At 41.3% G+C, this 23,477-nt stretch overlaps 1 pseudogene; it reads right to left on the bottom strand.

The window, feature by feature from the left end:
- Positions 1-5,806: 5,806 nt before the first annotated feature.
- Positions 5,807-6,704, bottom strand: LOC122477166 (annotated as a pseudogene).
- Positions 6,705-23,477: the final 16,773 nt, after the last annotated feature.

Raw genomic sequence — 23,477 nt, 5'->3', positions numbered from 1 at the left:
CGCCTCCTTCTCAGGACTTTTGTATTTGCCTTTTCCTTCGGACTTACAGTTTCCTGAGGTCAAGGATCATATAGACTAAGCGCTTGATGAATCAAAGAACATTTCTGATGGAGCATCCATTAGATTAAGCAGATGTAAAGGAAAACCAGAAAGCAGTGGCCGGAGTGGATCGGTTCACGACAAAGGGAAGGAGGAGTGAAATGGACCCATGTGAGGGGATCCTACACGAAAACACAGAAAAAAAAAGAAGCCGTCGTTTAGGAATACTTAGTACGCGAGGCAGACACGATTCCCGCTCTTGCTGCGTCTCCGATGCAGAGGATGAGACGGACATCAGAACGGCCCCTTATGATAATGATGATGGCAACAGAGACTAAGAAGAAATTCACGGGGCCATATGAATTTTAAGCAGAAGGACCTGAGCCAGTCACAAGAATGAAGGATGTCTTCGCAGAGAAATGTTTTTTTCAGCATAAAAACTGGCAGAGCTGAGTTGCAGCTCACTAGGTTAGGACATGCACGTGTCCGGGGATGAGGAACCAAGGAACGTTTGCCCAGAACTTAAAGATTATGGTGCGGGAATGCAGGAGAGGGCTGCACAAGCACACGCCTGAGAAGGAGCCTGGTTGACAAAGAAGTCTTGGCGACAGCTGAAAACACGAGGCTAGGCACGCATATTCACACACCGCAAAGCTGTTTCACTGCCATCGTTAGCACAGCCAACAGGCAGCATATTGGCTAAAGGTGTGGATTCTAGACACAATCAGAGCTGGCAGACCTTGGGTAAGTCACTTAACTCTTCAGGTAACAACTTCTTTGTAAACAGAGGGGTGTAAGAGTGCCTCCTCGAAGGTTGCCGTGGGCACTAAATATGTTACTATACAAAAAGCACTTAGAGCAGGGGCGCTTGGGAGGCTCCGTCGGTTAAGCGCCCGACTTCGGTTCAGGTCAGGATCTCATGGTTCATGGGATCGAGTCCCGCATTGGGCTCTGCACTGGCAGTGTGGAGCCTACTATAAGACCCTCTGTCTCCCTCTCTCCCTGCCCCTCCCTCACTTGACTCTCTCTCTTTTTCAAAAATAAACAGTTAACAAAATACATAAAAAGCACTCAGAAAAGTGCCTAGAGCATTCTAAATACTGAATAAATGTTAGCTGCTATTATTTTTGTTACTATCGTTCGTTGCTATGCTACAAGCCAAAAATTAAATTAGGACTAAGGTAGTGATAACACTAAGAAGTGTTTACAGATTTGTTCACACCTAAATGTCTTGTATTTTGCTTCCATGTAAGAGGAATCCACTTCGATGCCCAGAGATCGTGACGCAGCATGGTGCAAAAGAAATTTCCTGGTAGACAGATAAAGTTGAATGGTGATGGCCCAGGAAACTGGGGACAGGGAAGCGTCCCAAGTGCCATGTACTGTGGTAAGAAGTGTCTGAGGGAGCAGACGCTTTACCTCATCAAGTGGACTTCACATGTAAGAAGCCTAATGGAGGGGCCCCTGGGGGGCTCAGTCGGTTGAGCGTCTGGCTTCAGCTCAGGTCACGACCTCACCGTTCATGAGTTCGAGCCCGGCGTTGGGCTCTGTGCTGACAGCTCGGAGCCTGGACCCTGATTCTGATCCTGTGTCTCCCTCTCTCTCTGCCCCTCCCCTGCCCACACACTGTCTCTCTGTCTCTCTCTACCCCAAATAAATGAACATTAAAAAAAGAAAAGAAAGGCCACCTAATGGAGAGGAAGGGGGAAACTCAGAAGAACCCCTGGAGCAGCCATAAGGCAAAAAGTCAGCTTTCAATTAATGCCAGACACAGAAAGTACACACACCAAATGAGAATTTTTCTGCTTCCTTTACCTCTTCTCAATGCTTGTACTCCCACCGTGGAACAGCCAGAAATACGGCTGGCAACATAGACAAAAAAGAATAGAAGCTGTCGACGGGAAAAGCCACAAGCACTCTTGCCTGCCCCAACTTCAGGCTTCCTTTGGGAGCGCGGCAGAATCCGCAGGGGTGAACGTCTGATTGAAAAGGCGACTGAAGAAATGGCTATTATGTTGGGCAGGGCGTTGTAATTCTTAACCCGAGAGTGGTTCTACTCCCTTGGTTTGGTTTTACGTGAAGTGATCAAGAAACTGTATTATGTAGGAATGACCAGAAAAACCCGGCCTTTTCTGCGGCAGGGGAAGCACCAAGGCCACAGAAAAGACTTAACAGCGGGAAGGAAAAAATCGTTTCTTTTTAGGTACATCCTATGAGTTTTGCTTTCTCATTATAATAGCTACACATAGATTCTATGTACTATTGGGGGGGGGGGGCTGTGGTTGCTAAAATATTACAAAATACAGGTAGTTACAAAAGCTAACCACATGGTCTACTGACAGAAAATGTGACCTAATTTTAAAAATAGGTATGGCGGTGCCTGGGTGGTTGAGTCCATTAAGCATTCAACTTCGGCTCAAGTCATGATCTCACGGTTCATGAGTTTGAGCCCCACGTTGGGCTCTGCACTGACAGCTCGAAGCCTAGAGCCTGTTTCAGATTCTGTGTCTCCCTCTCTCTCTGCCCCTCCCCCACTCACGCATGTGCTCTCTCTCTCTCAAAAGTAAATAAACATCAAAAAAAATTGTGAAGGTCTGGTAACATATATATATATATATTTTTTAACAAATATATATATACATATATTTGTAATAATATATATTTTTAATGTCACATTTTAAGCCTTAGTTTGAATGTTTATTCATTTATTTATTTAATACAGTTTTATTTATTTGAGAGAGAGAGAGAATACATGCACGCATGAGCAGAGGAGGGGCAGAGACAGAGAGCGAGTGAGAGAATCCCAAGCAAGCTCCACATGGTCAGTGCAGAGCCCGATTCGAGGTTCGAACTTACAAACTGTGAGATCATGACCTGAGCCGAAGGTGGACGTTCAACAGACTGAGCCACCGAGGCGCCCCTATGTATTTAAGGAGTCTCCATGCCCAGCATAGGGCTTGAACACATGACCCTGAGATCAAGAATCAGATGCTCTACCGACGGAGCCAGCCAGGCGCCCCCAACAAATGTACTTTTTTAAACATCACTGAAATTGCCCTTGCTTCAATAAACAACTTGGGTGAGACATTTCTATGAAGTTACTATGTCAAGGCATTCTGGAATTATCTGAATATTTTCCTTCATATTCATTAACCTGTTTTCCATAAATCTGCATTTTCTCCAAGGGCTCACTGTCCCTAACCTCAATTCTGTAAGTGGCTGAGGAAAAAGAAAAGGACAGTAGCAAAATTAAATTCATCGGTGTGCAACCAAATACCAGCTTCCTGTAACAGAAGTCGATGTTTGAGCACCTGCAGACTAAACGTTCTTAACCCCTTTTGAACAACGAGCATTTGGTACAAATGCAAATGAATGTAATAGGGGCAAAAGCAATATAGTTGAGAGCAGCACACGGTGAACCTGGAAGGTTGGAATGAATCCCGCCTTTGGGGGTATAGATAAGAAATTAGCACTAGATCAAAGCATGGGAAGAGGATACACAGAAGCCCTTTGTGGTTTTTAACACATCAGTTAATCCATCATTCCTAATATAAGGGGCGGTATCTAATGCCCCTTATGCAAAGACTCCTATGACAAATTCCTCTAAGAAATGAAAACTAAAAGTAAGCCCATCCAGGTGGAAAAAAAAACCCCAAAAAACCTAACATTATGTCTCCTGCTACCAATAAGGGAGCTCCGGAACCTATCGCATTTCCAGATTGGCCCTGGCCTCTAGAGAGCACAGAGCCAAACTCTGAATGATTGGTACGACTTCCTCATTCAGAAGTTCTGGGTCTTGTTCCTGTCCTCTCCTCTAACTACTTCTTGGTTTCTGCCCCCTGTTGTGTTAAGTATTTGTGATTGTACTCCACCTGTATCATCATTGTAAGTCGTGTGGAGTCCCAATCTGGCAGCGGGCAAGACGTGCATGAGTCAGTCCATAGGGGAGGAAGTGATCACTTTAGGTGTGATTCGGGGACACACAGAACAATCAATTTAGTGTGCAAAATGTATTCGGAAGGCTTCTCGAGAACTCTCCTCACTGGCTCCAAATGTTTCGTCTGCCTGGTATCATCCATTTTCTAATGTCTCTTCAACGAACTATTCCTTTGGAATACCAGAGCAGTCGATAATGTTATGTTGTTCACTTTCAAAGCCTTACTCTTGTTAAACATATATAAAACCAAAGCCTCGAGAAATAAGCAATGTGTGCTGAGATCCCCGCATAAGCCCCCAGGAGCCTGCCGCACCAGACCCAGCACTGCATCCCAGCCCGAGCAACACCGGATATTCGCACGCAAAAGAGTGAAAGTGGACCCATGTCTTGCATCGCTCACAAAAATGAACTCTGAATCTATTCAAGACTAAAATGTGCGGCCTGAAACTACAGAAGTCCTAGAAGAAAAGAGCGGAAGGCTCTTAGAAATTGGTCTTGGCAAAGATTTTTTTGGATACACCAAAAACAAACAAGCACGACTAAAAAACTAAAAAGCCTCTGCACAGCAAAAGAAACAACCAACAAAATGAAAAACTACAGAATAGGACAAAATATCTGCAAATCATATATCTAATAAGGGGTTAGTATCAAAAATGTGTAAGGAGTTTACATAATTCAATAGCAAAAAGCAATCTGATTTAAAAAAAAAAGACGGGGGCGCCGGCGTGGCTCAGTCGGTTAAGCATCCAACTCTTGATTCAACTCAGGTCGTACGCTCACCATTCGTGAGACCGAGCCCCACATCAGGTGTGCTGACAGCGTGGGGCCTGCTTGGGATTCTGTCTCCCTCTCTCTGTACCTGCCACCCTCTCTCAAAAATAAATACACATTGGGGCACCTGGGTATCTCAGTCATTTAAACGTCTGACCTTGGCTGAGGTCACGATCTCGTAGTTCATGGGTCTGAGCCCCGTGTCAGGCTCTGTGCTGACAGCTTGGAGCCTAGAACCTGCTTCAGATTCTGTGTCTCCCTCTCTCTCTGATCCTTCCCTGCTCTTGCTCTGTCTCTGTTTCTGTCTCTCTCTCTCAAAAATAAATAAAACATTAAAAATTTAAAAAAATAAACATTAAAAAAATAGAGGCACTGAATAGACATGTTTCCACAGAAGACAAACAAATAGCTAACAAGTACATTAGTGTTCAACATCACTAATCATGAGGGAAATGCAAATCTAAGCCCCAATGACATATCACCTCAACCTGTTAGAAGGGCTATCATCAAAAACACAGGAGATAACAAGTATTAACTGCGATGTACAGAAAAGAAACCCTTGTGCACTGTTGGTGGGAATGCAAATTGGTCCAGCCACAGTGGAAAACAATGTGGGGATTCCTCCAAAAATTAAAAATATGACGATTACATGATCCATTAATCTCACTTTTATATATATATATATATATATATATATATATATATATATACACACACATATATATAGGAAATGAAATAATTGTCTTGAGTTATCGGCACTTTCTTTTCTATTAAAGTTTATTTATGTATTTTGAGAGAGAGAGTGAGTGAGCAGGGGAGGGGCAAAGAGAGAGGGAAAGAGAGAGAATCCCAAGCAGGCTCCTCACTGTCAGCACAAAGCCTGACCCAGGGCTCGAACCCACAAAGCATGAGATCATGACCTGAGCTGAAACCAAGAGTCGGGCACTCAACCGACTGAGCCACCCAGGTGCCCCTTCTCTTTTTTCTTAATACAGTATTTATTTGTCTTCCCTCTGTCAAACCCTGAGCCAACCGCTTTGCCAAGGCTGCCTGGGGAGGTATAGGCGGAACACCCGTGCAGACGAGACACAGGACAAGGACCTACGGCAGGTGGAGGCGGCTCCTTTCCACGGCCACGAGGATGAGGAAGGCCACCGTCGGACACAAGAGCCCAAGTGCCCTCCGAGAGGGCAAAGCCCAGAATGGCATAGGACAAGAGCCATTACTTCACAGAGGGCTTCTCGTCTTCGCACCCAAGACGAGGCTCCCAAACGCAGTCCCGATGCCAGCCCCAGTGCCAGCCACCCCCGCGTGGCGGCCCCAGCCCCAACGAACTTGGCCGCTGTGTCAACGTCCCTCGAAAGGGCCCTGGTTCGGAAGCTGCCGCTAGGAACAAGCGAGTGAGATCAGGGGACGTGAGGCCTTGCCGAGCGGCTGAGGATCTGATCCGTCAGCGTTGGGGTGATTTTAGCACCACCGAGGACAGTGATCCGCGCAACACCTGGCAGGTGCTAACCGAGGAGGGCGAGGGGACCAAGCGGGCACCGCGTACTTTTTCAGGGGACGAGGGACCGCGGCAGGGGAGCCGCTCCCGTGCAGAGGAGACGGAGAGCGAGACGTCTGGGCTTCTATGCGCACTGCGGCTTTGTGCGCGACACCCAAGACCTGCAAACAACCCCAGTCGGCCGACAGATGAACGGATGAAGATGTGACAGCTATACATACGCATACACACAAAGGGAAATCCTACCGTTTGCATCATGCTCAGCGAAATAAGTCAGACAAAGACAAAAACTGTATGATCCCACTCATATACGGAATCTAAAAAGTTGAACTCAGAAAACAGAGTAAACGGGTGGTTCCTAGGGGCTGGTGAGGGAAATGGGGAGAGGTTGATCGAAGGGCACAGATGTTCAGTTATAACATAAATAAGTCCTACAAATCTAATGTACGGCATGGTGACTACAGTTACCAATACTGCATTATCAGATAAAAACCACGATGAGATACCACCTCATACCTGTCAGAATTAACAACTTTCTAAACAATTGCGATACTAAGAATTTACCCAAAGGATACAGGTGTGCTATTTTGAAGGGGCACAGGCACCCCAATGTATACAGCAGCACTTTCAACAATAGCCAAAGTATGGAAAGAACCCAAATGTCCATCAACTGACGAATGGATAAAGAAGATGTGGTATATATATATGGTATATATACATATATATGGTATATACAGATATATGGTATATACATATATATGGTATACGTGTATATATATATATATATGCAATGGAATATTATATGGAATATATATATATATGCATGCAATGGAATATTACCTGGTGATCAAAAAATGAAATCTTGCCATTTACAACAACATAGATGGAAATGAGTGTATTATGCTAAGCGAAAAAAGTCAGAAGATAAATATCATGATTTCACTCATATGTGGAATTTAAGAAACAAAATAGATGAACATAGGGGAAGGGAAGGAAACATAAGATAAAAACAGGGAGGCAAACCGTAAGAGATTCTTTTTTAAAAAAAATTATTTTTTTTAATTATTTAAATTTAAAAAAATTTAAATTTAAAATAAAAAAATAAAAAAAAATTATTTATTTTTGAGAGACGGAGAGAGACAAAGCTTGAGCAGGGGAGGAGCAGAGAGAGAGGGAGACACAGAATTGGAAGCAGGCTCCAGGCTCTGAGCGGTCAGCACAGAGCCCGACGCGGGGCTCAAACCCACAAACCGTGAGATCGTGACCTGAGCTGAAGTCGGACGCTCAACCGACTAAGCCACCCAGGTGCTCCAAACCATAGGAGATTCTTAAAGGCAGAGAACAAACTGAGGGTTCCTGGAGGGGAGGTGGGGGGGGATGGGCTAAATGGGTGATGGGCATTAAGGAGGGCGCTTGTGGGGATGAGTACTGGGTGTCATACGTAAGTGATGAATCACTTAATTTTACTCCTGAAAAAAATGAAAAAAAAATGAAAAAAAATGAGGACTAAATTGATATTGTTACCTCTACACATACTCGGAACATTGTTTTTCAGAAGCAGGTCTTAAGACTTGAGACAGAAAAGTAATTTTGTTTGTTTTAAACAAAGTTTGTTGAATTAAAGAATGAATGTATACATTTATTAAAATCAGCCTACTATATTTTTAATGAGAGAAGATTCTGACAGTATCAAAGAAAGGCTTAGTTTCATATTAATTGTTTATTTCCAAATTAATCTGTTCCCTAAAAAACTAGAAATTATGAATGCCTAGATCATATAATCTAATTTTCAATTTGAATCAATGGAAATAAAAATGGCTTTTTCTCTTGAAAAAAAATTCTGTATTGTATACTTGAAATCTGCCAAGAGAGTAGATCTTAAATATTCTCAACACAAAAATAAAATGGTAACTAAGTGAGGTAATGGACGTGTCTTTTTTTTTTTTTTTTTTTTTCAGAGAGAGAATGCAAGTGAGCCAGGGGCAGAGAGAGAGAGAATCCCAGGAGGGGAAAAGGGGAGGGAGAGAGAAAGAAAGAGAGGAACAGAGGGAGAGGACGAGAGAGAGAGAGAGAGAGAGAGAGAGAGGGAGAGGAAGCGAGGGAGAGGACAAGAGAGAAAGAGAGAGAGAGAGAGAAGCGGGGCTCAAACGAGGTGATGGATGTGTTAAACCTTATGATAATCATTTCAATATATACACACACACATATATATACACATACAGACACACACATAAACATATATACAAATGTCAAATCACACCACACAGCTTAAAATTCCACATTGTTATTTGTAAAATATATATCGATAAAGCTGGAAATGAAATATATTTGTGTCTTGGTGCAAAAAGAAAAAGAAACATTTGGATACATAAATTTTAAGTATAAAAAACCTTTTACATTTCTAAAATTTTTTTTAATGTTTTTATTCATTTTTGAGACAGAGAGAGACAGAGAGAGACAGTGCATGAGCAGGGGACGGGCAGAGAGAGAGAGAGAAAGACGCAGAATCCGAAGCAGGCTCCGGGCTCTGAGCTGTCAACACAGAGCCCAACACGGGGCTCGAACTCAGACTATGAGATCATGACCTGAACCAAAGTCGGACGCTCAACAGACCGAGCCACCCAGGCGCCCCAAAAACCTTTTACATTTCTAAGTAAAATTAAAATTAAAACTAAAACTGGGGAACAGACTTCACGGTAAAATAATTCTTTATTCAAACTGACAACCAATCTAGTCATTTACCAAGGATAAGTGCTATATTTCATTTATTTTATGTATGTATATATATAAGTATGTATGTATGTATAGGCTTATAAATAGAGGCATTATTAAAGCCTAAAAAAAGATTCTGTAATTATTGAAAAAGTTTGGTCATTCTGGATGACAATGTAGCCTTCAGCTAACAAAGCTATAATTTGTTAATTGGGCAGTATTCCAATTGTTGGAATGTAATCAACCATCCCAGTCACAGTATTAAAGGCAAAGCTTTAAATGCACTGAATAACCTAAGAGTGAATGTTAAAAATCAAAGCAAGTTAAAGGTATTCATCAAGTCTGAGAATTTTTTCTGTGGTTCCCTTAAGTCCGCTATGCAGCTGGTTGGGCTGGAATGTTAATGAACATGACCATTACCAACATTTATATTACCGACCTTTTCAATGTGGTACTCGTGAGAAATGGAAACACCAAAGTTCAAGTTTTGAAACTGCTTTTGAATGTGTCTGGAAATTCAGCCATAGCAGAAGGACTACTTAGTACCTAAGGACTCATCATTCTGTTCCCCTTTTAAGAGCCACCCAGCAAAGGAAATTCTTGAGTATTTCTGTCAGAATAAAAACTATTGCCTCAACACCCAAGGCCATTGAGCTTCTCCAGCTACTTTCACTAAAGCTTCGCCGTTCTTCCTGTTCTATGGAGAAGACTGTCCAGGAAACAAGAGCTTTAGTTTATCCTCATGATGTAGATGTGAAGGAAAAAGATGCCACAGTAACAAAATTCTGGTTAGGCGTATGTTTCCAAAGAGTAATGCAGTATGGCGCTGAACACACATTATAAATTTCTTCTTTTCTATCTTTCCTGTGAAGCAATTCTTTCGGCAGCTGAATTTAAACAGTAAACGTCATGTCTCATCAACACAGCTAAAACTTGGCATGCTCGTCGAGTTTATGGACCATTTTACTGATACCAAATGAATATTAGAACCTGTACTAAAAACATATATTTCTTTTATTTTGCCGTCTACATTGAGATATCGTAGTTACTTCCTCTACATGAAGTGACAGTGACCTTTTTACACAGAAGCTACGCTTTTACCGTTCAAAGCGATCCAAGACCACATTAGCATGTCATGACTTCGTTGGTTTAGAACTGTCATAGGAATGACAACATTCTTCTAGTAATGATGACATCCTGAGCGCTCGGGCTCAACTGCCATTCCAGGCACAGAGCATTCCAAAATCCAATTGTCTGCACTAGTCCATGCAAAATGTAAACTTGAGGAGAAGGCGCTTCCTGGGACTCTCCCACTGGCACACAATGTGCCAGTATGTAAAGACATTATGAATAAAATGCTGAGTATAATCCAAACGTCCATCGATAGACAACTGAGTACATCACTTATCCAGTCTTTGAAAAGATGAAGGTCTGGATATGGTAATGGGGAAAAATATCCATGAAATATTATTTTTTAAACACACATTGTAGAAGAGTATGCTTGCTCTGATCCTATGTATATGTTTTAAGTGAAAAGTACATTAATATACATTAACATTTCTGGAATGGTCCACAAACTCCAGTAGGACTCGAGAGTGGAGAAATGACTTTTCTATGTAAACCCTCTTTTATTGCTTGGGTTTTTCATTAGGAGAAAATATTTCATCACTTTGTAGTAAAAATATTTTTCTAGTAAAAATATTTTTTAATTAACATTTCCAAACTCTTTTACATAATAAATGGCAGACTTAGAGGGGCGCCTGGGTGGCTCCGCCAGTTAAGCGTCCGACTTCGACTTCGGTCATGATCTCACAGTTCGTGGGTTTGAGCCCACCTCAGGCTCTGTGCTGACAGCTCAGAAGCTGGGGCCTCCTGCGGATTCTGTGTCTCCTCTCTCTGCCCCTCCCCTACTCACTCTCCCTCAAAAATAAATATACATTAAAAATGTAAATAATAAATAACTAAATGAATGAATGCAAAAAGAAATGGCAGAGTTGGTAGGTAAGTCTGTGCCTTCAGAATCCACATACACTGATCTTTCCCCTGTTACACGGGTAAGTAAAGTAAACACTATCAATAAGCAGAATGACCTTGCCAGTTGACATCCATTCAGGACATGTTGTAATGGACAATTTCAGTTTTCAAATGAATGGGTACTAAATTTTCAACTCTCCAGGCTAGGTTTAACTTATTATATACATTAAGAGATAAACAATAAAAGAATGGTTACTATAACTGTCTCATATACTGAGTGAATGTCCATGTTTTTAAAGCTCACAGATGTTTACAAAACGGAGTTACTTTTCTATCATACAGATTTTTTCTGTATGAGTCATGGACTCATGACTTTTTTCACCAGTGTTTTATTCGAACATCGAATAAAACTTTTCTATCATACAGATTTTTTCTGTATGAGTCAAGGACTCATGACTTTTTTCACCAGTGTTTTATTCGAACATCGGTGTGCCCATGAGGCCCTCTTCACCTCCTGTTCTTTAGCTTTATTTCTAATTGAGAGTACTGCAAAAGCCATAAACATGTGAACCTTGACAGGATGCTGTTCCCACAAGAAATCGCCTGAATGCTTCTCTCCAACCAAACAATAGTCACCCACCGGGGCAGGAGGACTGCGGAGTAGAATGGCCAGGGAGAGGTAATTCAGCACTCCCCGCCTCGCATGAAAGAGCGACGAATGCGAGCAAACGTGCTGTGTTTGAGGTCATCTCCACTGCCTTGCTGGCCCTGCGCACGAAATAAAAAAGAGGTTTGGCTCAAACCAACGGATGCTGCCAGGTTTCCTTTCCACACCTTATCATCTTAAACAGCAGTTGACTCTTTGACGTTTGTAAGAGAAGAGAAGAACAAAGCGGAGGAAATTGTTGAAATTACTTTCAGGCTGTGTTTTGTTTTTTCCTTCATTTGCTTGCTGTCCCCCTTCCAAGGATAGTGTCGCTTCCTAACGTGAAAGCAAGAGAGATAATAACACCTCAACAGTGACTGTCATCCAAAAGAATGGGCTAATTTCATATCTGTGGAGTGTATCTTTAACTCTGAGTGGGAATGTGTAGATTACAGGATTTTTTTTCCATTTTTTACAGGGAGAGGGAATAATTAGTTTGCTTTTATGAAATAAATTGCTTGTGTTTACAGAATAAAAACTTCAACACATAATAGTGAAATGCTATAAAATTAGCTCCATTTCTATGCATTCTGAATGTTTTCATTTTCAATGGATCTCATTTTTGCCTATTTAGAAATATTGTTGTACGTGGGGATTTATTACATAATTATGATTTTCTGAGAAATGTCACTGCAATGAGATCGTTCCAAACTTTGTTTCTCCTTCAGCTGTAAGATTTTGTTTTATTTTCCTCTTGATTAAGAAATCACCAGGTTACCCAAATCAAACATTCATTATAGCCCATTCAAATTCATTCATACAGCTCACAATTTGCTCCATTAATATCTCATTTAGGGAAATATATAGAATACAAGTGTCTGTGTGTGACAATGCTGTCACCCACCACGTTGCCCAATACATCCAAAGATGCTCCATTAGACAGGGTTTCCTTTAATCATGATGGATCCCGTGGGACCCACTTACCAAGTACTTAAACCATTCACTCTTTCATTCCCAAAATCCAAAGGTATCTAAATGTTCACGGCCTTTCTCGGGAACACGATGTCCTCATGAGATTACTTCGGTCTCTTAGTCCTCTTCACACAGTACTGGCAATGTAGAAATGCAAGATGCCCAAACATTCAGGCATGAAAGCCTGCCTATTTGAGCCACAAGCCAGTCAATTCAATTAATTCCATTCACATCGCTTCAGTGACACCTCCCTGCAAAATGCTGAAAGCCTCAATAGAAAGCCCCAACATTAGACATTAAAATACATCTTAAAGAAATACTCGAGTCAAAACTGAAGACACTTTAGTTCGATTCAGACTCCTACTATCCTTCTTCATGCCTCATCATTAATTCAAGCTGCTAGAATCATCCTAAATGGTATGTTCTCCAGCTCTCCCCTCCTTTCCCTTTCTTTAAAAAAAAAATTAATGTTTATTTTAGAGAGAGAGAGACAGAGAGAGAGAACGAGCAGGGGAGGGGCAGAGAGAGGGAGTCACAGAATCCGAAGCAGGCTCCAGGCTCCAAGCTGTCAGCACAGAGCCCAACGCGGGGCTCGAACCCACAAACTGTGAGATCGTGACCTGAGCCGAAGTCGGACGCTTCACTGACTGAGCCACCCAGGCGCCCCTCCTCCTTTCCCTTTCTATTACTACTCCTACCGCACCCTTATTAATATCCTCTCTTCAGAAATATGGCAATTATTTTAACTACGTTTCCCAAGCTTGCTCCTCTGGAACACTGGGTTCCATGAAATAAATGACATTCAAAAGAAGTTCCACTTGAGAAACTTGGGCTTAAATGTGTATGTTTTTTTCACTGCCGTATTTCTGAGAGCCTTGAAATTGCTAATTTTATTGACTAGCTAACCTATGTTCCAGGCTTTCTGCTAGATCTTACGTTTCTCCTCCTGACGACTGTGTTGTTGTTACTGTTTTACAGATCACACAGCTAGTAAGCGGTGAAGCCAGGATTTGATGCTAGCTTTCTCACTCCAAAATCCCTGCTCTTTTCATATTTCCCTCTTTGGCCTGAGACATCATACCATTTCCTTAAAAGTCGCCCTGTATTCATTAGCTACATGTTTCTTTCTCTTAATAAAAAGTGAGCATCTTGATATTTTTAATAGAGAGAAAATGAATTTTGCTCTCTGATGGAGTTAATATGGGAGAGGCTAATGGCGTACATCTTTGCGTCAGATGCTATTATTGAAATTTGGTTTCTGCAAGTCACTAGCTACATAACAAAGGTAAGTCCTTAGTCACTTAAAACTTAGTTCTTCCTCTGTACAATGGGTGAAATATTTATTTCGGGAAGATATTTGTGAGGCTTAAATGTAATTATGTACGTAAAGTGCTTAGAGCACTTGGACACATAATCAGTATTCGATTATAATATTATCAATAAATAATGATAACATCATGATGTCCCTAAGACTCACTTGCCTGGGTTTCTTAATCAAAACTGGATTGCCTATTCTTTTTTTTTTAATTTTTTTTTAATGTTTATTTATTTTTGAGACAGAGAGAGACAAAGCATGAGCAGGGAAGGGGCAGAGAGAGAGGGAGACACAGAATCTGAAACAGGCTCCAGGCTCCGAGCCGTCAGCACAGAGCCCGACGCGGGGCTCGAACTCACGAACTGTGAGATCATGACCTGAGCCGAAGTCGGACGCTTCACCGACGGAGCCACCCAGGCGCCCCAGGATTGTCTATTCTAATTCAGTTAGCTTTTATTTGAAATTTTTAGAACAAATTGACAAATGGTTTCTAATGCTATTAAAAGAGAACAATTTAAATAAATAATACATTAAATACTCAACTTTGATCCTAAATTTAGAATTGCAATTTGTCCAGCCTATCCTTCAAGTTTCTGAACCGAAAGCTATTTTAGTTTTGCAACGAAGTAGCCCCTAAACAGGAAGATTTAACTTTCGATGTGGATCTTACTATTTGAGATGATCTAGCACAGGGTACCTACCAGCTTGGTCTTATTAAATGAAGACATTCAGGATGTTGACTTTCCTTCCTGTAAACGTTTTTATTTGAAAACTGCAAAACGATCTGATTTTCCATATCTTACTATCAATTTTAAAAGAGATTTTGAAAAAATATGCAATTTTGAAAATGAAAATTTATAAAATTATTAAGTACATTGAAGAGAATGCCATTGACTTTTTGAGATCTATTTAATAACCAATTTTAACAAAACCCCGTCAAATTGAGCCTCACTTATCCCGAATTTATAACCCTCTGAAACAAAGACCAGAATAAAGTGTTTAAAATATCCTCATGGGGCGCCTTGGTGGAGCAGTCGGTTAAGCGTCCGACTTCAGCCAAGTCATGATCTCGCGGTCCGTGAGTTCGAGCCCCGCGTCGGGCTCTGGGCTGATGGCTCACAGCCTGGAGCCTGTTTCCGATTCTGTGTCTCCCTCTCTCTCTGCCCCTCCCCCCGTTCATGCTCTGTCTCTCTCTGTCCCAAAAATAAATAAACGTTGAAAAAAAAAAAATTTAAAAAAAAATAAAAAATAAAATATCCTCATGAGGGGCACCTGGGTGGCTCAGTCGGTTGAGCGTCCGACTTCAGCTCAGGTCACGATCTCGCGGTCCGCGAGTTCGAGCCCCACGTCGGGCTCTGGGCTGATGGCTCAGAGCCTGGAGCCTGCTTCCGATTCTGTGTCTCCCTCTCTTTCTGCCCCTATCCCGCTCATGCTCTCTCTGTCGGTCTCTCAAAAATAAATAAACATTAAACAAATTTTTTTATTAAATAAAATAACCTCCTGAGGGGATGCCTGGCTGGCTGGTCAGTCAGTGGAGCATGCAATTCCTGATCTCAGGGTTGGGAGTTTGAGCCCCACCCACATTGGGTGTAAAGATTACTTAAAAATAAAATTAAAAAAGTAACCTCATGAGGATTCACTGTTATTTGGTGTGTGCTTTTCAATGTAGTAATAATCAGAACAGCAGATCTTAGGGTGTAATATAAACCAGGAACTGCTCTAACTGCTATATATAGATGAACTGAATCTTCAAAAACATCTTACAAGGTGGATACTAGTGTTACCCCCACTTTACATATGAACCGACTGAAGGAAAGAAAGATCGTCAGTTACCCAAAGCCCTAAAACTCATAACCGCAGAACCCGGCTCTTTTAATCCAGACGAGCTAGCTCCAGTCTCTGTACGTTTATCTGCTGCACACTGACTGATTTATTCTCAGAGTTTTGCAGAAAGTAAACCTACTTACAATGTTTTATACCTTGAAATTGGTCTAACCCAGAATGCAACTTTCCAGTTGGTCCCAATATTTTACTACTCAATGTTCATTCATTTGTATTTAAAGAACACGATTCTTTGGTCTACGTTCCGAAGAACCTCATCAGAGATACTGCTGACACTTTTATGGACACGAGTCCCGATATTTATTTAGCTTATCGGAGTTCCAATTTTTATCAAGAATCTTCTGGAGACGAGCATAAAACAGTATGTGTCCAATGCCAATACATGTTTTAAGATTGAAGCAACCTGTTTTCTCTAAAGCCACCTGGAAAGATACATCTTGTCTCTTATCATGAGAAAAGTAGCTTATTGTTTGCAAGAGCTCCAAGCAATAGTAAAGTCCAGAAGCTGAGAGTTGAAATAAACAAGGCAAAATATTGGCAAGGAAGAATTTGTATCTGCAAGTTCTGAGTTGACCATTTTACTTTCATAGTATATTTTGGACCGAACATAGATATACGTGACTTGATATTATTAGTTTTCTCAGAAACACTCACACCCATTTTCCAAAATGCAACCATACTTTATTCTCTTCTTCCTTGGAATCAAAAATCTTGATCTTTCTTTAACTGGATCCTAGGGAAGCATTTATCAAAGAGTGTTTAAAGGGATATTGATAAGTATTCAGGGCAGAAAAGTGTTTTGTAGTCAAATAAGTTTTGGAGAAACTAGGTTAAATGAAGTTAACCAGGCTTATGTACTGCAGGATTTGCCGCCATCAGATACTAATACCTAACAACCCCCAGAGCGGAATAAATGAAGAAACCCTCAAAACTTCTGACCACACGGTTTTTCTTTGTTGCAGGCCAATGTGAGAAAATTACTTCACAAACAAGTTTTGGGAATCGATGGCGTGACACCGTAAGTCACTAAAATTGGAAGAGGGTAAAGAAAAATCCCAAGTGCCGGTTTAGAAACTTCCTGTGCTACAAACTCATTTTCGAGTGGAGATGCACCAAGAAGGATTCTTGGAAATATATTTTCCAAAGTTCTACACTGAGAAATCTAGGATAAAGACCAGGATCCCATATTTGGTGTGGGAGTGGGGTCTTTCCTTTTTGAAGCAAAGCTAGGCTTTAGCACCATCACATAAGGGAAACACAACTGCTTCATAGCCTAAGGCATACTGACACCACCTCCCCCCAATTTTACATATACTGTGATAAACACAATGGCCCTCCCAAAGATGTCTTAATCCCCAAAACCTTTGAATATGCTAACTTAGATAGCAAAAAAGGCTTTGCAGATATGATTAAGTTCAAGATCTTGCGATAAGATTATCCTGGCTATCAGGTTGGATCTAATGTAACCACAGGGTCCTCATAAGTAGAAGCAGGAGAGTCAAAGCCAGAGAGAGATTTAAAGATGCCACGCTTCCGTCTTTGATGATGGAGGAAGGAGCCATGAACCGAGGATCATAGGCAGCCTGTTAGAGCCTGGAAAGGGCAAAGGAATGGATTTCCTCTTAGAGCCTCCAGAAGGAACACATCTTGCGGATTCCTTTCTTTTAGCTCAGTAAGATACATTTTGGACTCTGACCCCCGGAACTATGGGACAATAAATGTGTATTGTCCTAAGCCACTACGCTCGTGGTAATATGCCACAACGGCAAGAGAAAATGAATGTATATACTGATGTAACTGCATTCCACACCTTTTAGCCACGGGAAGCCAAACTATTGTTTTGATATAACATAAATTCTGCCAATTTACAATCTTGCTAGTCTTAATAGTAAGAAAAGAGGGGAGAGACTAGCAAACCATGTTAGTGACACAGAAGCGAGAATATTTAAGTTGCTTGGCAAGGTTCCCAAAGGTAGTGACTCCAAAATTAAGCCCCTTTTACCCACATCGATTACCTCTCTGATCATACCACGTAACTATCACCATGCTTAGTTTCCTGCTTTGCATTAGGGTTACGATATAGGGGAAAAGTGAAAATGTGGCAATGGTTCAGTCTGGAAAAGGATTGTCATCGACAAGACTAATACAATATAGTACTACAGTCTGAGGGAAAGAAAAAGAAAAGAACACTGTTCCCAGAAGAAGGACCTGACGGACCGGTGGAACCAGCACTACATATGGTGTGGCAGAAACGCTCATAAGGGTCACACGTGTGAAACTGACTCAGACGTGCCTAAGACGAAGGTTCACTCAGAACTTCAGAGTACCTCTCCTTCACCCACGCCACCGGCTTAACACAAAACTCTACACTAAAGGCGTAACACGAGAAAGGCATGCCCGCATCCAAATATAAGTGGGAAAAAGTTTACCTCAGTATGTATCGTCCTACACAAAATATCAAGAGTTCAACCAAAAAATTACAAGGCACGTCAAAAAGCAGGGAAAAAACCTCCAGTCTGAAGAGAAAAGTAATCATCAAAATAAAACTCAGATATGACACAGATGTTGTCGTTACCAGTGAATTTTACATAACCATGATTAATATATTAAAAGAGCCACAACAGAACTGAGAAAACATGAATAGACACGTAATTTCAGCAAAGTGACCGAAACTGTAGGAAAACAGAAGGAACCTGCTTGAGATTCTCTGTCTTCCTCTCTGCCTGCCCCTCCCCCACTCATGCTCTTTCTCTCTCTCTCTCTGTGTCTCTCTCTCTGTCTCTCCAAAAAAAATAACAAAAAAGAAGAAGAAGAAGAAGAAGAAGAAGAAGAAGAAGAAAATGGAAGTGCTAAAAATGAAAAGCCCACTAACACAGATGAAGAATTCCTTGGATGGACGCATCAGTAAACACCTGAAGACAGGTCACTAGAAATTAGCAAAACACGGAGGGGAAAAGAAGAGCATCTAGAAGTTGTGGGTCTAATATCTGCATCACTAGGATCTCAGTAGAAGAAAGAAATACTAAGAAGAAACATTGGAAGAAATAAAGGTGGAGTGTGGGGGATAAGCTGGGTTGACAAGGCATAAAGAAATACAGTCATAAAATGCTCACGCCCGAGTTTCGGTAAACCAGACTGGCACCCCAAGAGTAGGGGGTGAAAAGGCACCCCGAGAATAGGGAGGCACAGAAGTGCCAGGAATAGGGAGGTGCAAAGGCACCCAAAATAGAGAGGGGGTGCAGAGCCCCCAGACTAGAGAGGGAGAGGCAAAAGCCCGAAATAGAAATGGCGCAAAGGTGCCCAATACACAGGTATATGAAATAAACAAGATTAGATGTTCAGGGTAGAAGCACCCCAATTTAGTACTATAGCAGAAAAGCTGCTTTCACAAGAGAATAGGACCAGCTGAGGTAAATTGGTGAATTGGACTATGGACCCCTGCGCTGCAGGCAAAGCAGCCCAGAGTAGAGATGGCTAACAAAAGAATAGGTGCCTTGTCAACCCTGAGGTGACAACCCTGAGGTGTCAACCCTATCTGTCTCATCCCCTAGGCTGGCTGAGGTAAACAGAGGTGCCGCCTCATGTCCGCTGTAAACAACCCTCCTCCCGACTGCCTGGCGCCCGGATTTTGTTTTGTATTAACCCAAACCCCTAACCACAAATATCCTCAAGACCCCTTCCCTCACGTCCACAAGTTAATGTTCACAGATTCATTGTCCCTTTGTGTACGTCCATCACCTTGTTTGTAAGCCTTCTGATCCTAATAAAAACGGGGCAAGGACCCTTACTTGGGGCTCCTGTCGTTTCCCAGACATTAGCCATCTCTCGCTTTCAATCCTGTATCCCACTCTTTTGCTGGACAAGACAGAACTTCAGACCCAGAGTCTACGACAGTGTAGCATTTTCTAAAATTATTAATAGATAACAAAATTAAAGCTCCAAGAAATACAGAAAACAGTAAGCAAGATAAATATAAAAACATTTAAGCATGTAATATTCAAACTTCTGAATACTAAAGACAAAGATACAGACTTGAAGGCAGCCAGAGAAAAAAAGGAAAATTACCTACTGAGGAAGAGAGATGATAATTACAACGAACACCTCATCAGAAAACATATTACAAAGAAATCAGTAAAATAACACATCTAAAACACTTAAGAGGGGCTCCTGGCTGGCTTACTTGGAAGAACATGCGACTCTTGATCTCAGGGTTGTGACTTCGAGCCCACTGTTGGGTGTACATATTACTTAAAAATCAAATCTTAATAAATAAATAAATCCAAATGCTTAAACAACAACAAAAAACAACACACTCAATACTCTGAGAACACTAATCAGAATAAATAGCAAAAGAATTTTGTCAATCCTCAAAAAACTAAAAATAGAACTACCCTATGACCCAGCAATTGCACTACTAGGCATTTATCCATGGGATACAGGTGTGCTGTTTCAAAAAGACACACGCACCCCCATGTTTATAGCAGCACTATCAACAATAGCCAAAGTATGGAAAGAGCCCAAATGTCCATCGATGGATGAATGGATAAAGAAGATGTGGTATATATATACAATGGAGTATTACTTGGCAATCAAAAAGAATGAAATCTTACCATTTGCAATTATGTGGATGGAACTGGAAGGTATTATGCTAAGCAAAATTAGTCAGAGAAAGACAAATATCATATGACTTCATTCATATGAGGACTTTAAGAGACAAAACAGTTGAATGTAAGGGAAGAGAAGCAAAAATCATATAAAAACAGGGAGGGGGACAAAACAGAAGAGACTCTTAAATATGGAGAACAAACACAGGGTTGCTGGAGGGGTCGTGGGAGGGGGATGGGCTAAATGGCTAAGGGGCATTAAGGAATCTTTTCCTGAAATCATTGTTGCACTATACGCTAATTTGGATGTAAATTTAAAATAAATTAAATTTTAAAAAAAGAATTTTGTCAGATACATGCATGATTTGCAAATTTTTTTTCCTCTAGCTTGCCTTTTCATGGGGCTTGAATTCATGACCCTGAGATCAACAGTTGCACACTCTACTGACTGAGCCAGGCAACTGTATCTAAAAATTTTAGTTTTGATAAAGTATATTATTGATACTTGATATTGATTATTGATAAAGTTTATTATTATGGTGTTTGTCTTTGACCTATTTCATTTAGCATAATACTCTCTGGGTCTATCCATGTTGTCACAAATGGCAAGATTTGGTTCTTTTTTATGGCTGAGTAATATTCCACTGTGTATATCTATATACCACATCTTCTTTATGCATTCATCCACTGATGGACACCGAGGTTGTTTCCATATTTTGGCTATTGTAAGTAATGCTGCAACAAACACAGGGATCTATATCTTTTCAAATCAGTGTTCTACTTTTTTCTTTTTATAAAGACCCAGAAGTAGAATTGCTAGATCATAGGGTAGTTATATTTTTAATTTTTTGAGGGCTCTCCATACTGTTTTACATAGTGGATGAAGCAACTTACATTCCCCCCAAGAGTGCTCAAGGGTTCCCTTTTCTCTACATCCCCACCTACATTTGCTATTTCATTCCTTTTTATGCCCGAATAGCACTCCATTTTTGTATACACGTGTTGTTTATCCATTTTTACATCAATGAACACTTGCGTTGTTTCTACCTTTGGGCTCTTGTGGAAAATGCTGCAATGAGTACTGGCACCTATCTTTTTTTATTATTATTATTTCTGAGAGATAGAGAGAGACAGAGACAAGCAGGGGAGGGCAGAGAGAGAGAGGGAGACACAGAATGTGAAGCAGGCTCCAGGCTCTGAGCTGTCAGCACAGAGTCCGACGCGGGGCTCAAACTCACGAGCCATGAGACCATGATTTGAGCCGAAATCAGACACTTAACCGACTGAGCTACCCAGGGGCCCCCGGCACATGACTATCTAATGGAGCATCTGTTTTCCACTCTTTGCGGTGTGTATGTAGGTGCAGAATTGCTAGGTCATATGGGAAAGCTATGTGTAGCCTTTCGAAGAACTGCCAATCTGTTTTCTGCAACGCCTGCACCATTTTATATTCCCTCCAGCAATGTACCAGGGTCCCAATTCCTCTACATCCTTGCTTACACTTACTATTTCCATTTTTTCTTATTTTAGCCATCCCGGTAGACATGAAGTGGTACCTATTATGATTCTGATTTGCATTTCCTAAGTACTAAAGACTTGGAGCAACTTTTCAAGTGCTTATTTGTCCATTTGTAGATCATCTTTGTAGAAATGTCTATTCAAGTCGTTTGCCCTGATTTTAATTGTAGTGTTTGGGGTTTTTTTGTCGTTGATTTTTAGTTCTTTCTATACTCTGGATATTATACCCTTATCAGTTATATGATTTGCAAATATTGTCTCCCATTCTGTAGATTATCTTTCTACTTTCTTGATAGTGTTCCTGAATGTGCAATTTTTTGGATATCGACGAAGGTAAATTTATCTACTTTTGTTACTGGTGTTGTTTGTATCATATTATCTAAGAATCTTCTGCCAGGTTTAAGCTCATGAATATTTACCGCTTTGTCTTCTTCAAAGAGTTTCATGGTTTCAGCTCTCATATTTATGTACCATGTGGTGGCCAGTCTGGAAACCGGGCAATGGTCTATTATTTCCAGGCTCAAAGTCTTTGATATGCTGCTTAGGCGCAGACCCACACATACACAGCTTTGGAGTGAGTCCAGGAGTCTATTAACAACTTCATGAGTTTGCTTTCTTAAGCTCCTCCCCTTCTCTGCAATCTCCCCACTATTTTTGGATTCTCTTTAGAATCCTTCAGCCAGAAAACTGGGACTTTATTTACCTTGATATGCCACACTCTTCTCCAACATCTGAGACTAAAATTGGAATGAGAGAGATAAACTATTAATAGACATCTGTCCCACAGTTTGGGGAGCACGGTTCTTCTGACTGGGGAGGAAGAATCGTCTCTCTCAGATGTTTAGATGCTGATTTAACTCACTATGGGGTATATGCAAACGTTGGGGGACAATTCGCAGTATGGAGGAATTAGCTACTATTACCAACTGTATGGATACATTTCAAAGGCATTATCCTTAGCAGAACAATGTTTCCATTTGTATGGAAAATTGGTATGCAATTCTAGAGTAAACAACATAATGTATGGTAATAGTGACAGAAAGCACAGCCTATCTGCTGAGCCAGGGAATATGGGGATTGACTGACTACCAAGAGACACAAAGGATTATGTTGAGGTGGTGTAAGTATTGTATATTTTTATTATGTGGTCATGACTGACAAAGATTCTCTCTTTAACCAAACTCTAATCAGGCTGTGCTAAGAAATGTTTCACGTAGGCCTCCACTTTTGAACTTCGGTGTTCATCTCTGCACTGTGCTATTTTAGCAAGAGTCTTAAGCCAGTTTAGCCAGAATCCCTCATTCTCCCCATCTAATCACCCCTCTGATCTGATGGAGCTCCTCACCTCCTACCATCCCCCAGAGGGAAGGGCCTGTCTTCAGCCAGAATCCTGTTAGGTTGGCGCAATCCCCCCTATTCCTCATGTTTGCCCTTAGCAGTTTTCCATCTATGAGCCCTGGCCCTGCTCCTTGGCTAGTATTCAAAGTTGAGCCCAATCTCCCACCCCCCCCACCCCCCCCACCCCCCGGGCAGGGACCCATGGCAGCAATCCCTACGCCTATCATAGTATTCCTGAATAAAGACTGCCTTACTGTTCTTTTACATGGCTCATGCATAATTTGTCCTTTAGTATTAGTGACATA

Source organism: Prionailurus bengalensis, chromosome X, assembly GCF_016509475.1.
Source record: "Prionailurus bengalensis isolate Pbe53 chromosome X, Fcat_Pben_1.1_paternal_pri, whole genome shotgun sequence".
Classification (NCBI taxonomy): Eukaryota; Metazoa; Chordata; class Mammalia; order Carnivora; family Felidae; genus Prionailurus; species Prionailurus bengalensis.
Note: the sequence above shows the minus strand (reverse complement) of the source record. Positions and strands in the feature narration are given on the sequence as shown.